The 10,742-nt window shown below is 40.6% G+C and overlaps 1 protein-coding gene and 1 long non-coding RNA gene across 3 annotated transcripts in view; both read left to right on the top strand.

Annotated features, from left to right (window-relative positions):
• Window positions 1–10,742, top strand: part of Rora (RAR related orphan receptor A) — a 165,645-nt gene that overhangs the window by 68,127 nt on the left and 86,776 nt on the right. The gene's annotated exons all lie outside the window — the stretch shown is intronic.
• On the top strand, window positions 2,021–5,225 carry LOC104874212. The gene is made up of 3 exons (XR_783688.1): window positions 2,021–2,132; window positions 2,594–2,727; window positions 5,154–5,225. It is a non-coding gene; the product is annotated as an uncharacterized LOC104874212 (long non-coding RNA).

Below are 10,742 nucleotides of genomic sequence, written 5' to 3'. Positions count from 1 at the left end.
CAAAAAAAAAAAAAAAGCCTCCAAGCAAATGCCAGAAAGATGCATTTTAAGCACATATGTTGAGGTTTGGTTCTAAGAATTCACTCATATCTTTGTATCTCTGTTGATCTTTGTGTCTCTGCTTTTGTTCCTCTTTGATTTATTTTTTGTTTTCTTCTATGTTCTGCTTCAAAAGATTTTAAATAAGATATCTCCAATTATGAAAAGTTTTATAGCAATTATATACTTCCTCTGACAGCGGTTCTAATTTCATGTTGCTTTTGATTATCACTTACCTGTGGATATACTAACAACTGTGGACCTGCTTTTAATCTTTATGGCAGTTATTGGCTCATAAACAAGAGTAGGGCTCTCTTCTTTTAACTTCCTTTTCCAAACATCTCCCTGAGTGCTTTACCCAAAGTCTGCTCCTAGAAAATGTCTGAGGATTAACTGAGATTTTAAAAGTTATTGCACACATGCTACATACAAATAAAACTAAGAACTCTACTTGCCTTTCATGTTCTGGAAGATGTTTCTATGTTTTTTCACACTTCAGTTTTAAAAAAAGAAATCAAGAAAGACCAAGTTGGACTTAAATAACAAAAGAAAATTTGTAAAGAGCTGAAAATAGAGCTTTTCATAGATATGAATTCCAAGTACATAGCAGCTTTCCTATGGGATTATTTTGTTGATAGAAGAATTTGTAGTTCATAATTAGGAACCCTTTAATTCATTCATTCGTTCCAACATTAGCATTTATTTAATGCCTGCTTGGCCCCACCAGAGATATACAGGGAGCTCAGACACAATCTCAGGAAACGGACACTGGCAGAAACTGAAGCTTGCTATGAGTCAGAGCTTAGCTGCCATATGTTAGAAGAATTCTCTTGTTTAAAACTGAAAGCTTTAAAGCGCAGCATATCTTGTAACTATTTTAATTAGCCTTGATTCTATTAGATAGGTTCCAAATAGTTCATGTTCTGAGAAGAACTCTGGAGAAGTGGTGTCATAATGTTTTCCTGCTCGCTGACAAGTCGTTCAGTAGCCTTGTCCAATATCATTTAAAACAGCCCGGAAAGACCCCAAAGCATCGTCTCAGCGAGCACACTCAGAGCATGCACACTGGCGAATAAGGTCTGAAACCCTAGGTCTCACTGAGACCTGTTGGGAGGCTCCCTGTGAGAACTTCCGTTTTTAAAATATGCCCTCTCCAGAGATGTTAACGTGAATGGAAGTTAAGAAACACTGAAAGTTTCGTATACGATAATCGTTATTGATTCTACGGTATTGCTGATCTGATTTGTAACTAAATGCACATTTAGCATCTGTCCCTCCCTCCCATCAGCTTGCATCACACTTTGCATCCACCAAAGACCAGTAATCTTAAATAGCGTCACTTAATCATATCTGATCATCATACTTTTGTAAGAGAACCACTTGTATAAGTTTGGAGTGAAGTAACTATCGCCTTGTTCATGGAGTTTCTTTTCCACTGTATTTTAACATAGAGGTTATCTTACTAGCTTTAGTTACACACAGGAAGATTGGATGATTTTATGGAAACTATTGATTTTTATTACCTTGAAGAATATAATAAATTTTTGTGTTCTTAAGGAACACAATAAACCTTTATAAGAAAATATTTCATACTGAGTCACGTTATGCTTAGTAATTAAATTCATTTGTTTTTTAGGAGTGTTTGAAAGGGGGTAAAATCTTGCTTTGAAAGCATAAACTTATTGAAGAATCACTTTTAAACATTCAGCAAGGGTAGGCCTTAGTGGTATTAGACAGATAGTGTTTCCTGATCCGGGAATCTAGAGTTTAGTAAAGAAGGTAGAGAGATAACAAATGATCATGGAAATTGGGGTGAAGAGTCAAATTTAGGGAAGGGAAGAATACAATGCCAACGGCACTCAAATCTCACCTACTAGTGGTTAGGGCTCTGGCCAAGACCTCCTGAAGGCAGTGACATTTAATCTGAGATCGTAGGATGGCAAAAATAGATAGGCGTGGTCCATCCTCATTACAGGAGAAATCTGCGTTTATGAATTTGTGTACTCTCTGAAATGGATCCAGAGCCTCAAATCAACACCGGTCTGGGCCGCTGGCTGATGAGCGCATGCGGACAGCACCCCAGCACTCTCCAGGTAGGTAGACCAAGGCGGTGCCCTGCTTGATTTCACCTCTCTCACTATAAACAAATGGCCTTTCCAACATTTGTTTAGTCTACATTTTTGTGCATTTTGTGCATCGGCTCTCTGTTTAAAATGACTCTCAAAGCGAGGCGTGGTGGCTCACGCCTATAATCCCAGCACTGCAGCTCTTGCGAGGTTGAGACAGGAGGATCGCCACAAGTTTGACGCCTACCTGGGCTCCATATAGAGACCCTGTCTCAAAATAAAATAAATTACTCCCAGCCATCACGTTTGATGAAGAGCTGTGTTGCGTGCCTGTGTGTGGAGGAAACACGTGTTGGTTCAGCTCCCCTCGGCACAGAGTCCAGGAATCAGGCTACTGACCATCAGCTCCTTGTGAATAAAGCAACAGAGCACATTAAATAAGATGCTTTTAAACAGACACACATCAAACGAAGTTCTGTGTTGGTCAGTTGGCAGAAATCTCGAAGCCTGACGCTGTCCCTCCAGGAGCAGTGGCTCTCTGTCCACTGACTGGCCCCGTGCCTGCTGACTCCGCTGGACTGAACTGCAGCCAATACTGTAACCAGGACTGACAGTGGGACAGGTAACTGTGGGACAGCATCAGGACTGGAACGTGGACCCACTGCCCATAGGAGTGCAGAATACCCTGGCCACTTGGGAAACCCTTTGGCATTTCTTATAATGAAATGCATACATTGGCCCCGGTGATCTCATGGTCCCATTGCTAAGTACTTACCCACATAAAGTGAAAACATATCCACACAACAACCTGCAGATGAATGTTTAGAAGCTTTATTTGTAGTTGCCAAGGAAATGGAAACAATTCAAATATCCTTCCACTAGGGGATGAATAAACAAGCTGAGGAATAGACTATTGGTAAACAATAAAAGGGAACAAATTACTGATAAACTCGTCAATATGGGGCGAATCTCAAAGGCGTTGTGCTACGTGGAAGAAACCAGAATGCAGTGACTCCACAATGAACTGTTCTGTTGAAATACAACTTTTTGAAGGTATAACTCTAGGAATAGAAAACAGATTTCTCTTTGTCAGGGTTGGGGGTAGAAAGAAAAGTATCCTACAGAGGAGAATATTGGGGGACAGGTGTCTTGATTGTGTTGGCAGTTAGACAATTAAATGCCCATGTCAAATGAGCTCAAAAAAAAAAAAAAATGCCCATGTCAAAACTCAAACTCCTTTTCACTAAAAAGCGTAAATTTCACCATATGGAAATCATGTTTTAATTTTTAATGAGATCTTCTAGTTTGCCACAGTAATATCAGAAAACACATTAAAACAGAGGGGACCCAATGTGTTCTTACTGTAGTGCTGGTTGATAAATTGCTGCTAATGTAAAATCAACCCTGTAGTAATTTATATGACATGAGGCATGGAGCAGTGTTAGCATGTTTTCTTTCTTTTTTTTTTTTAGCATGTTTTCTTTCTTTGTGTTTTGTGATGCCTAAGTCAAACAAGGTGACAGGCAGTGGTTTCTTATGGTATTTTTAGTTTAACTTTTTTCAAGTGCTGAAATATGCAGACTATACTATAGTTCTAATGCCTGCATCATGCATAAAAGGACAAAATTTTGTTAGATTTATCCAGTTAAATGGCAGTTTGACCCTGGGATAATTGAGAAAGCCGAAAAAAATCTGATAATATCACTTATCTTGCTTGCAGATGACTACTTAATGACAGGCAACTGTCATGGTTTAGCAGCTCGTGTCCTTGGAAGCAGGAAAACCCACCCCATGAGTTTTTGAGTGCCTTCCAACTCTGACAGTTACCTTTTTTTACATTTTGTCTACAATGGCTTTGCCACATAAACTTTTATATTTCAAGGAACAAGGATGTGGTACTCCAGTCACCCTTACATCCTGGATTAGGAAAGTTCATTTTGCCCCACCTGAGTCTAACCTTCGGGAGAATGGAAAGTTGGGCTTTCTGAGACTATCATTGTACTTAAGTTTTTATGAGTAATCCAACAAGCATATCAACAATTCGTCAGTATAATGTGCGCCATGTGTATACAGACTGGTCCCTCTGTCTCCCTTGTATCATTTAGAAAATTTCTTTATATGACAAAAGATGTGTCGTCAAAACATCTCAAGCTGTGTATGGCCTATGTTTCTGTACAGAGAACAAGATTATGCTTCACTCTAGATGCTGCATAAATGTCGGTGATAATTCAATGTGCATTGAAAATTAAATGGTTCTGCTTAAGATTATTATGCTATCAAAGCCATTTGTTAGGTGATTAAAGCAAATGAGATGCCACATTACATGACATAGTGGCAGAAATTTTCCATAAAGAGCAGCAGTGATACAAATTTCGAATGTGAAAATAGTAGAGATCTTTATCTTGTGCTTTTTCTGTAGAATAGTATGAATTCCAACTTTGCTGTTTTACATTTTTGACAGATTTGTTCTTTGGGATCTTTTAGAAAAACAAATATTGGCTTTCGTATTTTTTAGTTTTCTTACAGTCCTATCTAATATTCCATATCAGTAGCCCTAACCCTAAAATCTGAAGGGAAAAAACCTCCCCTCAAGAGTTAATTTAATGTGTAGCAACTGTTTCTTAAATATACACATGGCAACATTGTTTTCAAAGAGGGTAATTACAAACATGTACAGTATGTTTCTTCATTAGCAGTAATTAAATAATTTACTAAATTGTGTAATAATTTATAATGACACATGCTAATCCTGTTTTATTACAAGAGCTAGTGATAAAAACAATTTTTTGTAGCCATGCCTAGATGTTATTTGAGTGGTAATTTTTGATTTGTGAAGAAGCCAGGTTGGTTTTTTCAAAATATTTAGTAGTGCTGACTTCAAGGGAAAATTTTATAACGCTTGAGTTGTAGCATAAGAGTTCAGTGTCTACCCTAGAGTGACTTTACCTGGAGTGTTTGTTTGTTTGTTTGTTTTTGTATGATTCCACAGTTACCTAACCTTGTACACTTAGACAAATCACCTATTTCTCTGTACCCCCATTTCCTCAGCTGTAAAATGTGAGTCATAAAAGCACAGAATGTTGCTGGGGACATGGAACCTTAAAAGAGCAGAAAGTCGCTCTGCCACAGGAGAAGCCCCAGGAGATGGTCAACCAGTAGGAGAGTGTGAAACAGCAACTGGACAATATTGAATAATGATTGGAAATCCGTTTTGATTTCAGAAAATCACCTTTTGCGACACGTGGCCAAACTGGCTATTAAAAAAAAATCCAAATGTGAATTCTGGAGCCTCTGAATGGAAGGGATGATTTACTCTATCTCCATCTTATAAAACATACGAATAGTTTTTCATTTGAGGGAAGAGAGGTAATTATTTTTAAAATGCGAATCTAACATGCTTAGAAGACTTTAACATTTTAAAATGGAAATACACAGTCAAGTCTGTTCTTGTTTTAGTGCTCACAGCACACTTCCAACATGCAGGACTGGACAGAAATAACAGATGGGACTTTCGGGAGCAGAGAACAGACCTGTGACCAGACGCTGTCAGACCGGGTGAATCCCCTCCTGTAAGCTGGAGCTTAGATGTGAGCAGCAAAACCACTATTGACACGCAGCACAACTGTCTGAAATGGCAATAGTTATAAAATGAGGATTTCATAACGCAGAATAATTGATTACTTTGCTTGACTGAACAGGAGCACATTTTCTCTGTGAAAGCAAAATAATGCCAGTATTTGCTCCTGGAATGCTCCTAGCTGTGAGATGTGGGTTTCCCGCTGAAGCCTACATTACTCTCCGGTCCTGATCATGCATGACAAAAACTAGGGGGAATCATCTATAACCGCTTATCTTTTCTCCATTATTTGGAAATGTTTTAAAGATCATTCTTTTTATTTAGAAAAAAAAAAGCCTATAGAGAAAGCATCTGTATTAATAGAACTGTCTCAGATCGTTTCCAGCACTGAAATGGGTGAGACACAGAATCAAACCATATTCGGTTTATCGTGTTCATCCGCAAATGCTCTGCTTAGCTTTTCACTCTGATGAAATAACACCCATTTCCAGTTTTATTCTTCCTTGGTGTGCCCTGATGTGGAACTCTTTTGCTCTGTGTATTTTATTAAGTGTAATTTAACTTTATGACTATCAAACTAACTATTCTTACAATAAGACTATGAAATAGGCAAGCTGCAAAAAAGATTTATTTTCTAAAGCACAATTCCCTTCTCTGCCCTCGGATTTTTTTTCCAAAAATCATTCCATGAACACACACACACACACACACACACACATAGTTTGAAGCACTCTGTTCTAGGCACTTTGAGGAAAGACAGCAGAAATAGCTACAGCCTACATTCTGTGCTTTCTCCTCTCCTCATCTGTATGTATTTTATGCTTCATTACAAGTTTTCCTTAAGGGCAAAATGCCTTCTCTAGCTCCGTCCTCTCACCGGTGTTCTGTGTTCCATTACACAGGTCCTTCCTTGCCATTTCTGTCCTCTGGGATTTGAGGTGTCCTGAGATCTAGTTCAGATGCTGTCTCCTGCATGAAGTTCTCCTTGTGAAGCTGAAGGCAGACCTTATGCCAGATAACTTCTCTTATTCTTGCTTTACATTGCACTCAGTTTCAGGAACGCTTAGAATGTGTGTCACATGTTCTGTCTTACACTATGGGCATCGCATTCACTTTCCTGCTTGACTATTGCGGGCCCCTTGAAGGACAGACTGCTGTCTTGATCTTTCCCTCCCCTCTGCATGCCCCAGCATAGGGAGATGGGTGCTTAGCCACTGCTCATTGGATGGCAGCTTTCTCTCTTATGGGAAAAGGGACATAAAAAGGCTGCCAGCCCACAAGGTCTCTCAGGCCTATGGGTAATTTAACTTTTATTTATTTTTTATCCTCTGTATTAGCAAGTGCTTAATAAATACTACCTGCTTTACACACACAGAGTTCCACAATTATACAGAGTTTAGCAAAATTGCATCTGAAGGTGATCTCAACACATTTTTTTCTGAAGGCTCGGTGTTTGAGGCCAGGCATGGGCTGTGTGTCACCGTCAGGGCTGGTAGGGATGGTGCTAACAGCCTCTTCTAATCCGTTTGAAGAGATATCCACCTGTTCTTTTAAAATATTATTTAATTTAACCATCTCAGTGGCCCTGCAAGACTCTACTCTTCTTATACATGTGCTGAGGTAGATCTGCCTAACGTCATTCAGCTCCTGAGTGGGCTGGAGGACGGTTTTGCTCCCAACTTTGTCTCTCGTGCCGTGGAGTCCAGTGAAACAGAGACGGCTCCTCGGAGAGGGGAGTAGACTTAGCACAGCACAGAGATCAAATGACAGTGACCCCGCAGAGCGGATGGGAGGCGATCCTGGGAGTGAGGGGCCTGGTGTCCTGAGAAGCGACGTGATTTGCCCATGGTGACACAGAAAGCTACCAGGGACGAGTGTGAAACTGGAGTCCAGGATTCCAGGTTCTGATTACTCTTGTATTTCCTATAATCCCTTAATTGAAAACCAATTATTTCCTGAATGGCCTGTTCCCCTGCCAGCTCTAAGCATGGGGTGAGGACACCCCTGGAGCACAGAAGGATGGATGGAGGCCCTCCCGCCCCAGGCCTGTATCTGTTTGCATGTTCCCTTGGCAGGTGTCTGTGCAGACAGGCCCCGGCTGCCCACCTGTTCTGAGGCAGCTGCCTACCTCTATATGCCTCATGAACTTTACCCTTTTCCTCCTTGTGATGGTTACAAAACATGTGTCAATCCTATGAATTTCCTAATAGTTGCATGTAATACTAGGTGTCAGAAATCCCAGAAGCCCTGCGCCACTGTCCCCAGCCAGCCAAACCTTTTATCTCCAACACTCAATTACACTAATAGCCACACTAACGATTTGCAGCTGTCTATCAACCATGGGGGGCAAAAAGCTGTGCTGACATCTTTTCAACCGCCGGCCAGGGGCCGAGGATTTAGCTCAGTGTTTCCGCTGCCTGCCTCTTATGGAGCCAAGTTCGATCCCAGTGCCAAAAACAAACAAACAAAAACAGACAGCCGGGCCCTGTGTTCCTTCAGGAGCATCCACGCTCTCTCTGAGAACTAACCTGGGTAGAGTTTCGGAGCAGAGGTAAGCTGAAGAGGAAGATGCTCCAGTCCAGGGCTGCTGTCTTGTCCTGATTCCATTCTCCAGCACAATGCCAGGCATATAATAGCTACTCAGTAAATGTGGTTGATTATGAAAAATGTGTGTGCAAGCATGCACACGTGTGTTTAAAATTGAACATGTATCTTGCCACCAAAATACAGCTTATTTCACTGTATTTCATGGGCTCTGGATATTTAACTCTTTGTTTCAAAATCATGAATAGGATAGACCAACCATATTAACAGGCTCATTTTCCTCCCCCTCAACACTCATAAATAAAGGGGTCTTTCCCTCTCTCTCTCTCTCCCTCTCCCTCTCTCCTTCTCCCTCTCCCTCTGCTTCTCCCCTCTCTCTCCTTTGATTTTGGTGTCTTACCAATATTATTCCATTCATAAATAGTCCCATGAGACACTGGCTTCTGCAATCTGTGTAGGAAGACTCATCTGGTCTGACCCTGTCGCATTCATGAGAAGCCTGGTACCCTGGCTCTATTTTGGCCAGAGTGGTCCAACCTACAAAGATCACAGAGTGGTGGTGGCTAAGGACTGCTGAACCGAGCTGCCTCGGACCACAGTAGCCTTTCACTGATCCCTTTCTTGTTCAGTTAGAAAGAAATGTATTCACTTAGCAAGCTGCCACACACCCAGGAGAGAGAAGGACCCAGGGCCCTGGCGAAGGGAACCAAAATGCTCCCTCACATGCATCAGAGAACTTTGAAATCACCTTCCTCCTACAAGCCCACTTGCACATGTGGGAGAAGTCGTCCCTCCATGGGTTGGACATTCTCCCCAGCAGCATTGTATGTGTGACTGGGGTTGCGGGTAGACCCTAAGACCAGACCCTGTGTCTGGTCAGATCCAACTACACTCTCATAAAGTGTCATTTCTTTACTTAACCTCTCGCGATTGGCACCCATTTATTGACAATACTTAAATCTAGACACCTGCAGACGTGTGCCAGGAGCAATCTGGTATAGAAGTCTTTCTCCTCCCACTAAATGCCAGATCCAGTGTGAAACCAGCATACGGGGACACCATGTGGGATTGTAGCCTTCTCTTGGGGACCCCAGGAGGGATTGCATGTGTTTATAAGTATGCTTTCTTTCAGAGATTAGCCGACAAACATTTGAGTTGGGATTATTATAGAGCGTACATCATTCATAATAGAGAAGTTTTGGCCTGTTTAATTATCTTCATGGAAGCAATATTCTTTTTTTCTTTTCAAAATGCTTGGTACAAAGAAAAAGATGTTGCTTAGCCCTAATTCCCCCCCATAGTGGGCACTTTAGAAGGATATGTTCAATAAAACCCAAATGGTTATTCCTACATACTTACTGTATTTCAACGTTGTATTCTATTTCCATGGTATTTTATTTTAATATATGGTGGGTTAGAAAATCTGTATTGAAGTGTATCGTTTATGACTCCGGTTTGGTATTACTGAAAGACAAATGTGCATCTTTTCATTTTTGGCTGACTTGGTTGGCTAGAGACTTACAATTCCATAGAAAATTTGTATTTCAAGTGTTTTTTTTTTAAAAAACATAGCCTCTCATTTTTATTTTCAAAGTTTAGTGAAAGCTGTGTTAGTAGAAAGAACAGTAACATACCCTGGGTTAAAAGCTGAAGACATCATAGAGGCATGTTTTACAAATAGCATCTAGCCACACAGGAAGGTTAGCACTTCATATCTGAAATTCTGCTGCTTGTTGTAGGATGTGAATGAAATATGTTTCTAAAGGGCAAGGTCAATATTACATTATCCTGGAAATGTCTTTGTTGAATAAATGTGCAACTATTTCAAATAAGTATTATGAGATTTTATTTCTATTGGGGACATTTCTATAGGAGAAATGATTCTTCTGTTTGTAATTGTGGGAGCCCATGTCACGATACACGTCCTTCCTCATGAGCGATTTCATCTGAAATGGTCTGGAAATAAATATGAATTGTAAGTGATGTAAGACTATTTACCTTGGACTCATGTCTGACAGGCAGGCTGGAGCGAGTGGATTTGGTTATTTTCAAGGTATTATTTTCTAAAGCAGGATGCTGTTTTTGAGTAACGTGTTTACTCTGAGGTGTGTTTCTGGCTTCACTGCCATATGAAGACTATGGCATAGGGATCTGGGATGTTTCTTCATCCGTTGCCTATTCAAAGGAAAGAACATTGTACCAAGCAAGGACCTATCAACAGGCTAGGGTGATGTTGTCACTTCCTCCTCCTAGTTGTTAGCACAAGGGAAATCAGAAACCACCTACACAAGCGGGTCCAGTAACTGAGGGGCGTTGCCTAGTGGGAGACGTAGTTGCATCATGAGAACGTGGTGTGATTTAATTTCACAACTGTAAACATCACACTAAGTATGGTTGATTCTCAACTATTGTCCATTTCGCTATGGCTGGACAGCTGAGTTAACATGGGTAGGTCTTGGCTTCACACTTACAATCTTTTCTCTTTCTTTTTTTTTTTTTTTTTTTTTTTTTTTTTT

Source organism: Fukomys damarensis, unplaced genomic scaffold (genome assembly GCF_012274545.1).
Source record: "Fukomys damarensis isolate Sample0158 unplaced genomic scaffold, DMR_v1.0_HiC HiC_scaffold_25, whole genome shotgun sequence".
Taxonomy (NCBI): Eukaryota; Metazoa; Chordata; class Mammalia; order Rodentia; family Bathyergidae; genus Fukomys; species Fukomys damarensis.
Note: the sequence above shows the minus strand (reverse complement) of the source record. Positions and strands in the feature narration are given on the sequence as shown.